This window comes from Nothoprocta perdicaria, unplaced genomic scaffold (assembly GCF_003342845.1).
Source record: "Nothoprocta perdicaria isolate Ctin4 unplaced genomic scaffold, notPer1 scaffold_13, whole genome shotgun sequence".
Classification (NCBI taxonomy): Eukaryota; Metazoa; Chordata; class Aves; order Tinamiformes; family Tinamidae; genus Nothoprocta; species Nothoprocta perdicaria.
Window position 1 is genome coordinate 3,893,271 of NW_020454427.1, and position 16,225 is coordinate 3,909,495.

The following is a 16,225-nucleotide window of genomic DNA, read 5'->3' on the forward strand; positions in this document are numbered from 1 at the left end:
TGTTTCAAATACTATGTTCTTAAAACAAAGGTTATTAATAAACAAACAAACAAAAAAAAACCACTGGAACTAACTAATCATTCTCCACCGAAATGTCTACAATTTCAGACATTTAAACAATAAAGACAAGAGCTGTTGAATGCCTACAGTTCCTACAGAAACTACATGGTGGGCAGGATTTGAAATCTAGACCAAATTGTGTAGAAATTTAAAAACAACAAATAAAATAAACAAAGAAACAGATTACTAACATCTCTGAAATATTTGGAGCATTAAACTAATTATTTTCTTTATTCAGAAGTGAGTTCTCTGCATTGAGCCTACTGATGTTTCCATGCTACATAAACCTTTCTCTTGAACATGCAGTTATTGAAAAAACAAGCCAGAACACACACACGTATCCCAACAGCTTTTTATCCTCTAAGGCTGCCAGGAAATTCCACCTCACTCTGCAGCTTTCTCTGCTTTGAAACTCCTAGCCCTTTTATCTTCACATACAGCTGAAATGGATGAAAAATAATACAAAGGATCTAGTGCTTTGTGGTGTTTCCAGGCACTGTTATACACTGAGGAAGACAGAGCTTCAGATGCACAAAACTTGATTTTTCTGAAAGACCTTGGTAGCCAGCAYGCTTTCCTCTCTAACATGAGGATCCTCTCTGATCCAGTTAATGTGTGGTCAGATTATGGTAACACAATTTCTACCCCTCTACTGCCTCTAATAGTCAAACTTTAAACTGTCAGAAAATACTGTCAGAAAATACTATACGTACTTCTAATTCCATATTAGAAGTAAACAGAAGGGAAAGACAGGGTCAAGGAACAGCATATTTTCCTCCCAGTATTGGTCAGCAAGACTATTTCAGTACAAATTAGTGAGTGGTTTCTGATCTCTGCAGTATTACGGCATCACTAGCTGTGTAAAGATGGGTAGACAGGCTGGAAATACTGAGCATGCAATGAGATAAGAGGCAGGAGGTGAACTCTGTCCCTCATCTGAAGCTGAACACTGAAAAGTGGTAAATCCAGAAGTATTACTTTCTAATTTGTCACCCCTCTCCCTTCCTTTGGGAATGGAAAGCCAAAGTTACTATACAAGGTGGTCAGGTAATACTTTTTTCAGTTGACTTTCAGTTGACCTCCAGTGTGAAAAACAAACTGAAAATGTGACTGTTTCAATATTAAATGAGTATTTCATCATGTGGCTATAACATGGGGTTTGTCGGGCTATGAAAAAAAAAGTGAGTTGTCAAACAATGTCAGTGAAATCAAAAATAACCAAAGGCAGACCCAACAGCGAGGACAAAATCCCCATCCTCAACACCATGATGCTCCTGGCAAAGAACACCACATGGGATTAAGACCTGCTTTACTATGTGCACAAAGGTTGAACCAAGCAAAGGCACAGATATTAGAAGTTTGTGTGTATCACCTAACTGTATCACCTTCCCATTACATGATGAGAACGAACTGTAATAATTAGATATTTTACATGATGAATACTAACATCACTGAAACTAGACTAATCCAAGTTTGTTCGTAGCTTGGACACAACATCATGAAGGAGCTTATTTAGTCATGCTGGAAACCTGATCACATGTTATCTTTGAATTAGGTTTATTCAAATAAAGGTGGCTTGACTTCAGAAAGAATAATGTAAACCTGCAGCTTATCTAGCATGCTGATACTGGAGACCAAACAAACCTGCTCTTAACATAACTAGTCATCTTGGTGGGTAAATCTGTAAGAAATGTTGATGCTTACAAGTAAAAATATAGAGCAGAAGTACTCTCAATTCTCTAGGAATAGCTGCAAGCAGCTTTTAGGACCTGGACTTCTCATGTATACCAGTGCTGACACGTGTCATTAAACTAAAACACATTAGTTTAATGGCAACCAAACCATTCTGGAAAGTTAAACAGAGGATCTGAGTGATGCCTTTTAATCCATTAATTCACATACACAAAACACAAAATGTTGATGGGTTTACACATATGCTGGTTTGTTTTATCTCTTTCAGTGAGTGTGATGGAACTAAAATTTCAGYGTTTGTGCCAGTAAATCCCGCTACTTGCTTGTTCTGATTTGTAACAGATACTTCAGAACAATTCTAGAGGAAGCTAAATAATCTGAAAATGAAGGGAATCTGCGCAGATGACCAAACCTACATAATGTAGCAGACCTTCAAAATCAAGATATTCTTATATGTAATTTAATTAAAAATTAGAGTTTCTTATAGAAAACAAGAAACACCAAGTATTTCAATGTTATTTCACACACACACACACACACACACACAAAGCTAGGCATTACAGGAATAGTAAAAAATGTAAGAGAAAACAAGCAAAGAAAAAGAAGAAAGGAAAGGAAAGGAAGGAAAGGAAGGAAAGAAATACACAATATTTACTGAGCCTTCTCTTGCCTGCCCTTTTAAGCCTTAATGTTGCCTGTTGTTCTCAGTCTGCCTTCAGTTCTTCCATGTCCAGGGGGAAGAGAATAGCCCCCAACAACCAGCTAACTGTTGCTAAGCAGCAGAGACGGATTACCTCACTTCAGTTTTATCATTCCAGCATGATAGCAGCTTTTCTGCTGTATTGTTTTATTATTGATTTATGATGTGCTTGAAATCAAACATTTGCTATCAGACCAAAGGAAACAAAAGATTAAGTTGCGCAAACTGCTAAAAAGTTACTCTTTTGTCTCACAGTCTACTCACTAGAGCAGTCAACTAATATCTTATAGCTCTGAACTTCCTGGCCTGGCACATATACTCTGGGTGTGCTTTCCTTATAACAAAAGAAATACACAATGGTAACCAGGCTATTATGCTGCTGTCTCAATCACAATGTAGAGAGAAACATAATCAATTTGCAAGACTAGCTAARTGACCTACTGACAAAACAAAAAACAATTATTTTTAAATGAGGAAAAAGTGTTGTTTCAAACTTGGTTATTGCAGAACTTTATTTTCAGCAACTGTGGCCACCAACCACTGCAATTTTTATAATCTTGGAGCTTATAAATATCACTTAGTATTCCAATACAAATATTKCATATTTTTCAGAACAGCTACCATACATCTCTCAATAAGCAGGCCCCTGCTTCATTGATGTGCTCAGTAAAACAAACAGTGTGAAGCAGATTGCTGYAGAGCTCCATCTCTTGCCATGGAGGCAATGAGAGTTGGCGCCACAAAATGACTTGAAAATGACTTTCCTTTTATCTAGCACCCTACTCAGTAGAACACTCATGTAACACTCCTCTAGCTTCAAGTTCCTTTTCTTCCTCAGTAGGAAAAGATTAAAAGATTCATTATCTCAATTTTTTGGAGAGTATTGTAACCCCAGATCAAGGGACCTACCTAATCTCATTGCAGACAGCTTCTCAAAGCCTTTGCCATGCTGAGCTAACACGGTGTAGCCAGAGGGGAGAAGTACAATAAACAGAGTAATTTCAAGACAACTTTTAAGAACAATTGAAGTGACTCATTTTGGAGGACAACTGTGTATTTTGGGGGATTTACATTTATAATTCCAATGTAATACGCATTTTATGGCAAGGCTAAACACCTAAAGCTGAAGAAAAACCAAAGTTATGTATTTATTAATCAATGGTTCAGCATTCCACTGACCTGTAACAGGGTAATTCAAAAGATTGATTAGAGAAGGGTGCTTTAAGAAACACAGTTTGGGGAAAACAGCTCAGTCCTTCAGATCACAACACAGCCCTTTAAGAGCACAGTATTACTCACCTCTATTGTCAAACCCTTCTCAATCCAAATCAATCAACCAACGAAGGTGCTGCCACTGCTCTCTGTACAGGGTAACTACTAGCGTCCAGAGAAGAACACTGAAAGGGAATTCTTTAACTCAGATTTTTGCTCAAACTGAGGAGCACTCGCTTATATATTTAYAAAAGCAAAAACCAAGAATGAAAGAATCTGCTAAATTTTAGGAAATTGGTAGGATACCTATAAGCAAAGCGGCAAAGGAAAGAATCCTGTATCATCAGAAGAGTATCAATAACATCATGGGGTTGAAGACCTCCCAAGAAAAAGAAGTTGGCCAGCTCAAAAAGAATGGAGAAATACCAGTCATAAAAGATCCTAATTATGGAAGCAGCCAGTGTTCCAATTCCCACTYCTTCATATGATTATGAAGAATACATCACAGAAGTAGAGGAAGAGAAGCTATGCATCCTAAGCCTTGAGAATCACAACTAACCACTRTTCTCTCCCAAGTATGGCAAGGTTTCAGATTCACCAGCCATCTGATCATTATTTAATGCAACTCATTTGTTGCATTAAATAAGGCAAAACAGGGAGAGAAGAGGATACAACAATTCAAATTAGTCTCATACATCTCGTTGAGAAAGAGAAGTAAGAGAGGATGGATAAATGCACTTGCTCTCCAGCTCAGACCAGCCAAGCAGGGAAGAGAGACCTGAAAGTGCTGTGTATAAATTTTAAAATCATTGTCATTTATATAGTTATTTTGGGAGTTTTTTGTAGTGTCACACAGAGTACACACCTCTGGGGTAAGGTAGGACACTGAAAAACAGCCATTCTTTGCAAATGGAGCAGGCTAATTAGGAAACKGTTAAAATGCTGTCATGAAAATAATTATGGGGGTAGGCTGCTTCAGATTTGACTCTGATTAATAAATAAGAAACACTTAAGAATGCAAAGATAAAAAGGTAATGGGGATGAAATTGGTCACAAAACRACAAAATTTGCAAACATTAGACTAGAAGGAAAATAACTCAAAGTAAAAACAAAGGATTTCAACAGACTTCAGTAAGAGACCTGGCAGAGATTACTTCCTAGGAGACTTCTCTGAAGGGGGAAGAAAAAGGAATTATAGCGAAATGGTAGCTCCTTAATGAACCAATTTACTCAAAGGAAAAGAAAAACTTCTGATAGATACTTTAAAATGTTGACTATTTTAATACCCTTTTTTGCTTCTAAAATTTCTCCCTTTGTCAAAAAGGTCAACATAAATTGGATCTCCGTTTTAATTGCTTCGCTAGTGATAAGGGATTAAAATCCTTCAGGAAAAGGATGAATGCATTTAAGAAGAGTTGCATAGGGTATGTATTCTAAAACTAGACAAGTAAAATGAACTTCATTCTGAAGGGCCTAAAATCTGGAAACCAGAAGTGAATATTTAGAATGCAATAGTGACATGGTTTAGAGCACTGGCCTGCTTTAAAAATGAATCCCTGATTTTCCTGCTTTATCCCATATTGGCTCAAGCAGCAGAGTGGCACTCAGGCATATGAAGGAGATTCCTTTGGGATGAAATCAAACCAGAGGTTCTGTTCAAAGTGCTCTGACAGCCTCTAATGGTAATATAGAGCTCCAAAGCAATGCATAGCTTGCAGCACAAGCAAGTCCTACAGCAAGTACCAAGCACATACGTACCACAGAATGCTCTCAACAACAGAAAATTCCCATGGCACTGCAAGGTGTTTCTTGTGTAACTAAAAAGGCTAAAGGTCAGTAATGAGCACACACAGACGCCCTCATTTCGTAACTGAGTTCCGTGTAGTATGCAAAGACCTTCCATGCATCAATGTACTTCTTTTTTTTCATTGCTGCCATAGATGTTTCTTCATTATTTTTCTCAGAAGCTAACTCATAGTCTTTTTTATTATTTTAATTTTATTTTACTTTTCTTTCTGATAGTGTTTCCAACTTTCCTTCCAAATGGCAATGTCAACTTTTTTTTTTTTTTTTTTTTTTTTCAATAGATTCAACATATTGCAGTCATGGTGCCAACTCTTGGCTGAGTATATTTCATGTCTCTGAAAGTTCTGCACCTACTGCCAGTCACAGCCAAGACCAATTCCTAGGACCCCATTTTCCCTGTCCAAACTCTGAACTCCCTATACCCTCTCTGATTTACTAGGGACAAATGCATTTCTGCTCTCTCAGAGGCCAGAAGCAATTTCAYTCAGAGTGTCCACTTGAATAGTTGGCACAACCATAAAATTAAGGACACCATTTCTTCCATACTGTATCTTTGTTTCACCAATGTCCATTATCGAGTTTAGGAGGCTCTCTGTACTACTTGCAAATGAGGAAGAAGAGAAACAAAGTTTGTTTCCGTGGCAGACAACTTTAATAGTCATAAAAGCCTTGATGTCCTACTGGTRTCTGCATGAAATTGATGAAAGGTGCTCTGGTGCTTCCCAAAGTGATCTTAAGAATTATCTGCACACCTGAAATCAGAAGCTTGTAATATAGGTTTTTTTTTTTTTTTTTTTCCTAGTTTTGAACTGCAGGTGTGAGAGGCATGTTTGGAGCAGAGACCAGATAATTCATAAATAAATATACATACCTATAGGGCAGCATTTGGATCCTTTGCACCAATTGCTTCATTCTGCTGATCCATTCCTAAAATACCACTTTAGTTTTCTTTGTGACCCTCTATGCATGCAAAGTTTTTGAAAGTCTGTAAATGGATGGATGAAAGCAAACTAAAAAGTTGAAGATTAGAAAAGCAGAAGTGGTACTCGTCTTTTAAAAGAAAAATGGCAGTGCTAGAAGTCAGTTTACACTGAAATCTCTCTGAACAGCATAAACTCTAGGCCAGAAYAGATAATCAAAGTATTTTGTAGGCAAATACATAGATGCAATGAGATTAGTAAGAGTCAAGATACATTCTTCTTCTATGACAGCATAATAATGAAATGATAAACAATGTGAATAGGCATTAATAATAAAAAAGAACTACAAGCAAATAAAAAATAGATGTCATTGTTTATAATAAGGCTATTGAAGCAGCACATGATAACAACATTAAAAATGAGAACAGTTGAAGCATTTACTGAAAACTATATAAAAATTAAATTAAAATGAGGAAACTGCGAATCAGATGGCGGTTAAGTAAAGTAGCTGAACTGCAAAGAGGTTGTGCACCAATTTGTATAAATGATGTACAATACCTATGAATAAAGATTTTTAAGAATTGGCTGATCAGACATCTCTCAAAAATAGCAAAGTTGAAAATACATTGTGGAGGAGGTGGAACAGATAGCTCAGAAAACTCTATCATTCTGTCTAAAATTATTTTTAAGATTTACATGCACAAACTATTAGAGTATCTGTATGTTCACAATGTGCATTTGTTTTTTTAATCTTTGGGGAAGTTTCTTACACAAAAAAAAAGAGAAAAAAGCTTTACATGCACTTAAGTCTTTTTTTAACATTAAATATATATGCCACAATTAAAAYAGAAAAAAGAATCAAGAGAGTAGATCAGAATTAATTTTGCCTTTGCTACCTTTAATGGATTGTATTCCCTATTTTTACTGTAGCTTAATGAGCATATTTCAGGATAAATGTAAACTATGTAAATAATGCTAATTATTTAAAAATCCAAAAAAAACCCCAACCCACCACTGGATGTATATTTTCCAAGAGAGCTTTCTTCCTGTGCTAAAAAAGTTAAAGAAAAAAAAGATAAATAAAGCAATGACAATAAAGGAAGAATTAAATAGATAAAAAGTATTTCAAGGGATAAAGAGTGAGGCAGTTTGGAGTGAATTTGTAGTGAYTGTACTTTAACAGTGGCAAGCATGAAAATTTGTCCTAACATTGTCCTTCAAGAAAGTATCATTTTATTTCATTTATGCTGTCCCAACTTGTAGTAAATTTGCAATGATATGATATGTTCAGAGAGCAGTCACAGGCTTTGAGAGGCAAAATCCAAGTAAGCAAACACAGCAGAGGCTGTGTCACAGACTGCAGACAAATTTTAGGTTTAGCAGGAAAATGGAGTTCTGCAGTGATCATTAATATGATAAAGCAACAGAAAGTGCCACAGGATTTGCATATGGAAAATAATGGCAGAATTTCAGTCCTCATCTTAATAGAAACGTGTCTCATTCTGTATGTTGAAAGAGGCTGGGGGAATTGCAAAAGAAAAGGTCAAGGGAGAAGAAAACTGACCCTTTTAACTCCCTATTCCTTTGAGAAAATATTTTGGAAATCTTCTTTTCTGCTGTTTCCTTAATGTGAATCATCACACATTTCCTTTGATCATCATCCTTCACTAGAGTCACAATTTAGTCATCCTGTCTGTCTATTCCTTTTTTTTATCACTGTGAAAGAAATTCAGTCTTCTACACAGATGTCAAACTAAACGCTCTTCTGGATGTTTCTAAGCGTATTTTCTGTGTACACAGGTTTTCTGAATGTACTAAGAAGGTATCTTAAAGAAATTAATGCTGTGGAAGGGAAAAAAAAAAGAAGTGTTCTAAAGTAATCCTGAATCTTCAAAGACCAACATTGGATATGAATTCTACTATCTGCAACATGAGAATATTTTGTTCTGCAGAAGGATAAGTTAATTAAAAGGAACCCAACAGTTCATTTTACAGTGAGTTTGACAGTTGTCAAAACTCTAGCTAAGCATTCTTTGTCTAACAATTCACTAAAGAGGAATACAAAAAGGATAAAAAATAGGGGAAAACATCAATTCACTCTAACTTCACAAGTGTCTAAAATTCAGCCTTTCATGCCTATTTTTGAGACTTAATATCTTTGGCATATTTTAATTCAAAAGAAGAAACTTTCTCACATGTATTTTTCAAGTCAAAACACATTAGTTCTACTTTTATTCAAAAGAAATATTCCCTAAGTATAACACACACAGATTAGCCAGAATGAAAAGACTTAACTGTCTACAGTCTGTACAGTTCTGAAGTATTAATGAGTATTTGTTGCGTTCACAGAATCATAGAATAGTTAAGCTTGGAAGGGACCTCTAGAAATCATCCAGTCCAACCTTCCTGCTCAAGCAGGGACACCCAGAGCACGGGGCACAGGGTGACATCCAGGTGGGGTTTGAAGACCTCCAGAGAAGGAGACTCCACAGCCTCCCTGGGCAGTCTGTGCCAGGGCTCTGTCACCCTCACAGGAAAGAAGTTCTTCCTCACATGCAGATGGAACTGCCTGTGTTTCAGCTTGCACCCATTACCCCTTGTCCTATCACTGGCCACCACTGAGAGCTGTTTTCTTTTATTTGCAAGTGTTATAAAATTTTGCTGAAGGCATTTTGTATGTCACGAAACTCTGGATGACTACTGCTGGTGGTTCAAGGCTAGTGATGAACTGCATGTTTGTTCTACTGAATGGCCGCCTTAGATACAGATGCTACTGAGATTACATTCTTATTCAGTTAATTCATGGATACAGTTAAATTTACTTWACAAAAAGTGGCTTTGCTACATACAGTAGGAAAAATAATCCAGTAGGTGACATAGTAGGAAAAAAAAGAGCAAAAACACATATTAAAAAATAAGGAAGAGATTCTTCATCTATCATATGCTTAAGAAAGTAGCAAATGAGAATTTATTTCCAAAATGCATCATAAGCACAAATTGGATCTAATGCTCCATGAAGTCCATTGGAATTCCTGTCACTGAATCTGTACCTCAGAATTTATTTGCATGTATGCAGTGAATAAAAAATTTCTCTTTTCAATAGAAATGTAACAGACCATCTGTTGAGACAGGCAGATTTTTGGACTGATGCATTTACAATGCATATGCAACAACAACAACAAAGTACTTTTAGAAAAAAAATCAGTTTCATAAGCAGGTAAAAGGAATAGCACAACATTAAGAGTCAAAATTAAGAATCAGCTTAAAGCGAGGAAAAAAGAAGGAAAGCCAGAATGATTATGTACACAGTCATCTGTACAGAAATGTCCATCTGTCCCAACTGCTCCCTATTGCACTCTTCTGTAAGCAACTATGACTTATCCCTCTTGTGATCTTTACCCTTTTGGGTGTTTTGATAAACTACATTGGTGTTCCAAATCTTCATCAGTGATAAAAATAACTCCAGTGCAATATTGTGACACAGTTAATACTGCAAGGTTCATTATAAATGTAAGAAAAAAATGCATATAGGTCAAATCTAACCTATCCTGTAAGCTATGAGCTACTCCTATAACAGAGGTCCAGTTCAGATTGCAAGAGTTCATAAATTTTAAAGACACTACTCTTATTTAAACCCCAAATGTTAAATTTTATCTTCTGAGCTAATTCTCTACCTCACTGGTTTGAGTCCATCTTGGAAATTGAATAGAAATAGGGCATCTGGCAACTTAACCACATAACAGGTATAATTCCACATAAATCAAATCCAGCTTGCATGTTTGTAACAAAATACTGAAAACAGCAAAATGCTGTCATTGATGTTATGACATTATGGCTACCAGCCCAGAGGTTCCAATAAAGGACATTGTTACAGATAAAAGATACTTCTGCAGAAGGCTGGACAATTCATACATTATGATCACTTTTGAATATGTTACTGAATCTAAGCCATCTCTTCCCTCCCAAGGGTTTTCTCACAATCTAAAGGTAGCATGATTTCTAGTCCTTTAAAAATACCAGAGGAAAAAAAAAAAGATGCATATACMCACAACAAACGAAAAGTCCCCAAAAACTTGACTATTCATTATTATCTAAAACACTGACCAATTTGTTTTATGCTCATATCYGAGCATACCGAATTTGATTAAATGCTTACAGTGGCATGTATGCAGTATTTTCCTTTGTGTTAAATGCTTTCCTAGTCATTTCCTAGAAGAGTATTTGACTTGAAAGACAATTAAAAAAGAAAAAAAAAAAAAGAGAGAGAGAGAATGTTAGAGAACTAGGGAGAATGTTAACCACTCAAACAGCAATAAACTTCTAAATAATCTTCCATGTTACCCATAGCAGCATTTTTAAAATYGATCTTTAAATTAGCTCAGTTTATACTTTATAGTATTGATATTGCAGCTGTGTAGCTCTGAGATGTACTATTTCCATTTTAAGTGTGAATGACCAGGGTATCTGGTCATTTAACTATATCTGGCCATGCTTCTGGTCATCTAACTATTTAAACTGGTATCAAAACAAACAAAAGCCATCTTTYAAAGCTGAACATTTTGCAATTAATGGCAATTTACAACATTGCCCCATTTCACAAAAGATCAAGTGGGAAGATTATGCCTAATTCTTCTGCATGGAAGTAGGAGGCTCATTCATGTTACTAGTAGTCCAGAGTCTGGCTACACAAATGTTCTCATTGAATATTTGGAAGACTGTGGTGATTAACAGTCAGCATGTCAGTGTAATTTAGCTGAGCAGCCTTGTCTTAAACTTACTGATTTATTCATATTTTCATTTATATTGCTTTTAGTGGGAATGTTGGTGATGGGTTTATGGTTGGACTTGATGATCTTGAAGGTCTTTTCCACTCAAAATGATTCTGTGATATATTAGATTGAATCACTGAATGTACTTAGGCMACAAAGATGATATTCTTTATTGGCTTGAATTGGGTTTCTTAGCTTCTAGCTACGGATCAACTAGTCAGGATATTTATTGCAGGTGAATCCAGATAACATTGGTCATTAAAAAGTCAAAAGAAAGGCACTTTTTTTCCCCATTTTTTTTTCATATGCATATGAAATAATCTAATCTAACCTAATTTTGACTAGGCAAAAGACTATCTAGATATACCCCAACAGCAGATTTTTTTAGGCCTCCGGAAGAACAAGGTTTTCTGGGTTTGCAAGTTAGATATCCAGCTCAAATTCCTGATGCTGACTTATTTTTTTCTGATGTTAGATTGTAATGATTTGTGGCTTTATAAAACTGCATTTTTACTGTCCAAATAGATATAAGTCCTTTCAGAGATGTGTTCTCCTACATTTCTTCAATTACRCTCAAAACATGCCAGGCAGTAATAGTGTCATTAAGTACAAGACCCTTTTTAAAACAGCATGCATTTTTAGCAGCAGGTTTCCCTCTATTCTAGTATGAACAATCTGCTTGATTATGTTCTTTTAGTGGGAAACTTAAGTGAAACCCCAGAGAGCACAGATCTTCCTGTGGGTAGTCTATCAACACATGCACTCATCTGTTGATACAAAAATGTGTGTCAGACACACAATATATAAAAATATATTAACATTAAAACATAATTAGACAAAACATAGCTGTCAACAAACAGCAAGAATTACATATGAAAACAAGAGGCATCACGCTTTAAAAAATACCATATATAAGAGTTGAGCTGTGTGTTATGYATGCATATATTCTAATCTTGTTCATAGCTAAAAATCATAAAACATGGAGACTTAGTATTTAAGACAACAGAACACATTTTCATGCAGTATCTATAGTGGCATATTTACTTCTTCATTTGATTAMGAAAAGCATAGAATCCCCAAATTCTATGCTTTGGTTGGAAGAGACCTCTGGAGATCACCTAGTTCACCTCTTTGCTCAAGGAGGTGAAGACCATGTCCACTCAGGCCTTGAATATCTCCAAGGACAGAGATATTCGATAACTACTCTTGGCAACTTTTCCGGTCACTTCCACAGTAAAAAAGGATTGATTGATTTCTTTTCCAAAAAAAAAAAAAAAAAAAAAAAAAGACATAAATCACAAGAAATCAAACTTGAATTTGCAATACACAGAACTAGCATGAAATGCATACAAGGAAACAGAGAGGCTCCTAGTGCCTAAAGGGAGGGAAATCCTGGCTCATGTTAAGCTCACTATGTCCTGGCAATATATAATTCTCATTATGTGTACTTTCATACTCTAATGAAATTGCAGTCTTATAGTAAAGGATAAGATCTAGCATTTTCACTTTTTTTTTTTTTTTTGTCTCCTAGTAAATATCAACAATATGAAGGAAATTTGTTCAAATTCTAAGCTTATTTTGGATTTCATATTAAATAATAAAAGCTCAAGAGTTAATTGTTTTAAAAATACAGAATCAGAGACCATAAAGTACCTGGCCTGATTTTGTCTTCATCCATTTAATTTTGCTCAGGTATCTTTACATTGAGTTTGCCTGAAAATCCGAAGCTTTTCTAACAGATGAGTACTGACTGTTGATGTAATGATAAATAAAAATATGGTTCATCAGGTCTGTTGGTAGTATCTCACACTGCASCTGCCTTATTTTTAAATTTGATATTTCAATAAAACCGAGTCCTGCAAGGTTTTGGAAAGGATTTTCTCCAGCTTTGTAGAAAAGACAGCCTCTCTCTGCATCATTCACTGTTTCAATTTCCCTTCTAAAATGTCAGCCCCAAAATTGCACCGACTAATCTGATCAACGGCATATGYAGGTATAAAAATATCCCAAAGGCTATATTTAGAAATCCCAAATTTGCAAAATATTCAGAACCATGTGCGAGTCCCCAATCTTCAGCACAAACAACTTATTTAATAATGAGAGAATAAGAAAAATAAAACATGTTGTTAAAACCAAATCTCTCAAAATATTGTATCTACCACTCCTGATTTTCAATGTCATAAACTGCTTAAAGAACTCAGGTATACCAAGAAAGCAGACAGTTTTAGAACGGTAAATTGCACTCACCATTTCCAGATTGGATGTTCAGATTTTAGTTGCATTTCTGATTAGTTAGTCTGTAAGCATAACTAACAGATACAAACATAGAATGCCAACTATCAGCACCATAAATGGCACCCACTCTCCAAGAATGATAATATTTGACTACACTATTTCAAGCACCCTAGATCTAAGCAAATTCAATTATTATCTTAGAATACATAACCCATTTCAAGAGAGTATTTAATCACCATGGGATGAATTCATGCTGGAAGTGAACCCTCTGAGAAGTAACAGCCAATGATGAACGTTAACATACACAAGTAATAAATAGCAAATAATAACTATTAAATAATAAAAGATTGTATTAAAGAAATAAACTAGTTGAATCCTGTACTWAAAAAAAAAAAAAAAAAAGAGGCAAAAAGATAAAAGAATCCTGATCATTCATTTGTCTTTTAGACTCAGGCATGCACTTAGCTTTATGATATTTCTTAAAATCTTATGTGGTCTTATATCTATGGAATCTGAGTTGAAATAATACATTATCACTCTGAGATTAGAATATACATTTACATATATAAAAATTAAATCAGAGGAAGAATTTTTTAAAAAGTTTTACTAAGACATCCTTGTAATGCATACCTGCTCTATGATGCATTTATATACAAGACAATATTCTTCCCATGCAAGTATATTACACAACTTCCAGATTTAAATAACTAAGCATTGGTGGCAGGTTCATCTCTTATTACTTCTCTCCTGTGCAAGCTGCATTCCGCATACAGCTCTGAAAAGACTATACTCTTAACAGATTAATTTCTGTATTGACATTGTATTGAAATAAAATTCAGAATTAATGACTTAATGACAGCACATGCTGACGATTAACTAGAAACACTGAGTGAAGGTATTATTTTATAAATGATTAATATGAAAAGATTTTAAGTGATTTTACTAAACAGTGACAAAAACAACTAGCTTTTTTCTCCTCCCTTCTTCCTTGCAAAGCAATATACATATTTGTATTGAATCATCGCTGACACTACTCCGTGTAACCCCCAGATTTCAAAATATATGTCATATAACATATGTATATGTTTTATAAGACAAGAAAKAAAAACCTTGGAGAAAATACCAGAACATGATATATATTTATGAACACATACACATGTACAGAGAGACGCACTAACTAAACAATTTGTTTCCTGATCTCTTTTTCTTTAACTTGCGATACTGCTTTAAAACACATTACGTTACTGACATTTACATACTCCTATATCTCCTCTCAATGTTTAGGGTCAGCTAAAGCAATGGGACCAAAGTCCATCCTCTRTTAGATGTGGAACTCATTTCACATCCCATATTAAAATAAAACAAAACCAAAAAAGAGAGAACATTTTTACCCCACAATTGTTTCTATTCCATCATGATATATATATTATATATATGTTAATACATGTCATGAAAATTGCTAGATTTGGGTTTGGTTTAGCTGATACTTAAAAGCATCCTATAACAATTAGCATGAGCATGTTATAATAGAGAACTATTTTCAATCCCTTCTCACCCTAGGAAAAACACTAGAGTCAACTTTATGAAAACAACAACAGGAAAAAATAATTGAAGAACTGCTAATAATAATTCTGCATCATATTTGGTCAGAGAAAAAAATCAATAAAASGAACAGTCTGGATGTAAGAAGTCCTCTTGCTCTATGTAATTAGTAAGAGACTTCTGCATGGAGATACATATACAGAACAAGGCTTTGATCACAAAATCTTCTTTTAGCTGAAGTGGTTGCAGCCTCTAGCTGTTTATCAGTATTCACTCAGATACACATTCCTTCATTAATCCAATTCAGATAAGAAAAGCCTGAAATATAATTGACTTGTACTTGAAAGTCGTCAGTTTTTATATAAGTGTATATGTATATAACTATATATATAATACTGAGAATTAACAAAAACACCAACCTTCTCCCACCCTGGGCTTCAATACAGTCATACAATGGCTTAATTTTAGCAAGTGTGTTTACACAAATCTTAATATGCAAAGCAGTGCATAAATTATGCCATTTTATCTTGACAAACCTGTAAAAGTTCCCAATAAAAAATCCTCAGAAATCTGTACCGATTGATTTCTAATATAGAAATATTTGACAAGAAGTTCCACACTTTGATTTATCAAAATACATACAATGGCTGTTGCTACTTTGCTGGGAAAGCCTCATATAAAGGTGGAGGCTTGGGGTGCACACTTCAGGCGCAAACCTTAAATCACTGGTGCCCTTGAAGTGAAGCATTCCACGTCAGCAGCTAATGACACTGGACTAGATAGGATCAAGCAAAAATCAAGGGGTGGAAACCTCTACCCAGAAGCCGCTTTTCTGCCATACCTGAAACAGAGAAAACTGTCATGCTGTTCAGCAGCCTGAGCAGGAAAAGGTGACTAGAGATTTGGGAACCGTATGAACTATAAAAGAGCTTTAAGATATGCAAAGTCCTTCACTGGACACCATTGTTCCTGGTGAAAGTGCTGAATTTTTAGTGTCCTGTGGGTCATGAGAACAATCTCCTAGTTATAATTTATTTAATACTGCCTCATGTCCATCAGTCATCATACAGGTAATACTGGCCTAAAGGAATTACGCACATGTCTCAGATTCACTTTAAATGATTTACCAGCTAAACCTAGATTATTTGACTGCCTTAAAGCACAAGCACAATTTTGAATATTAGGTAATAGAAGAAATATGTGCTTAGGGCTGTCAGTATTCCCTCTTATTTGCCACTTCTCCAAAAAGCATGTTTTAATCAAATGCAAAGAAAGAAGGAATATTATTT

The 16,225-nt window shown here is 35.2% G+C and overlaps 1 protein-coding gene across 1 annotated transcript in view; it reads right to left on the reverse strand.

Annotated features, from left to right (window-relative positions):
* SGCZ (sarcoglycan zeta) overlaps positions 1-16,225 on the reverse strand; it is a 215,784-nt gene that overhangs the window by 106,832 nt on the left and 92,727 nt on the right. The window lies entirely within an intron of this gene.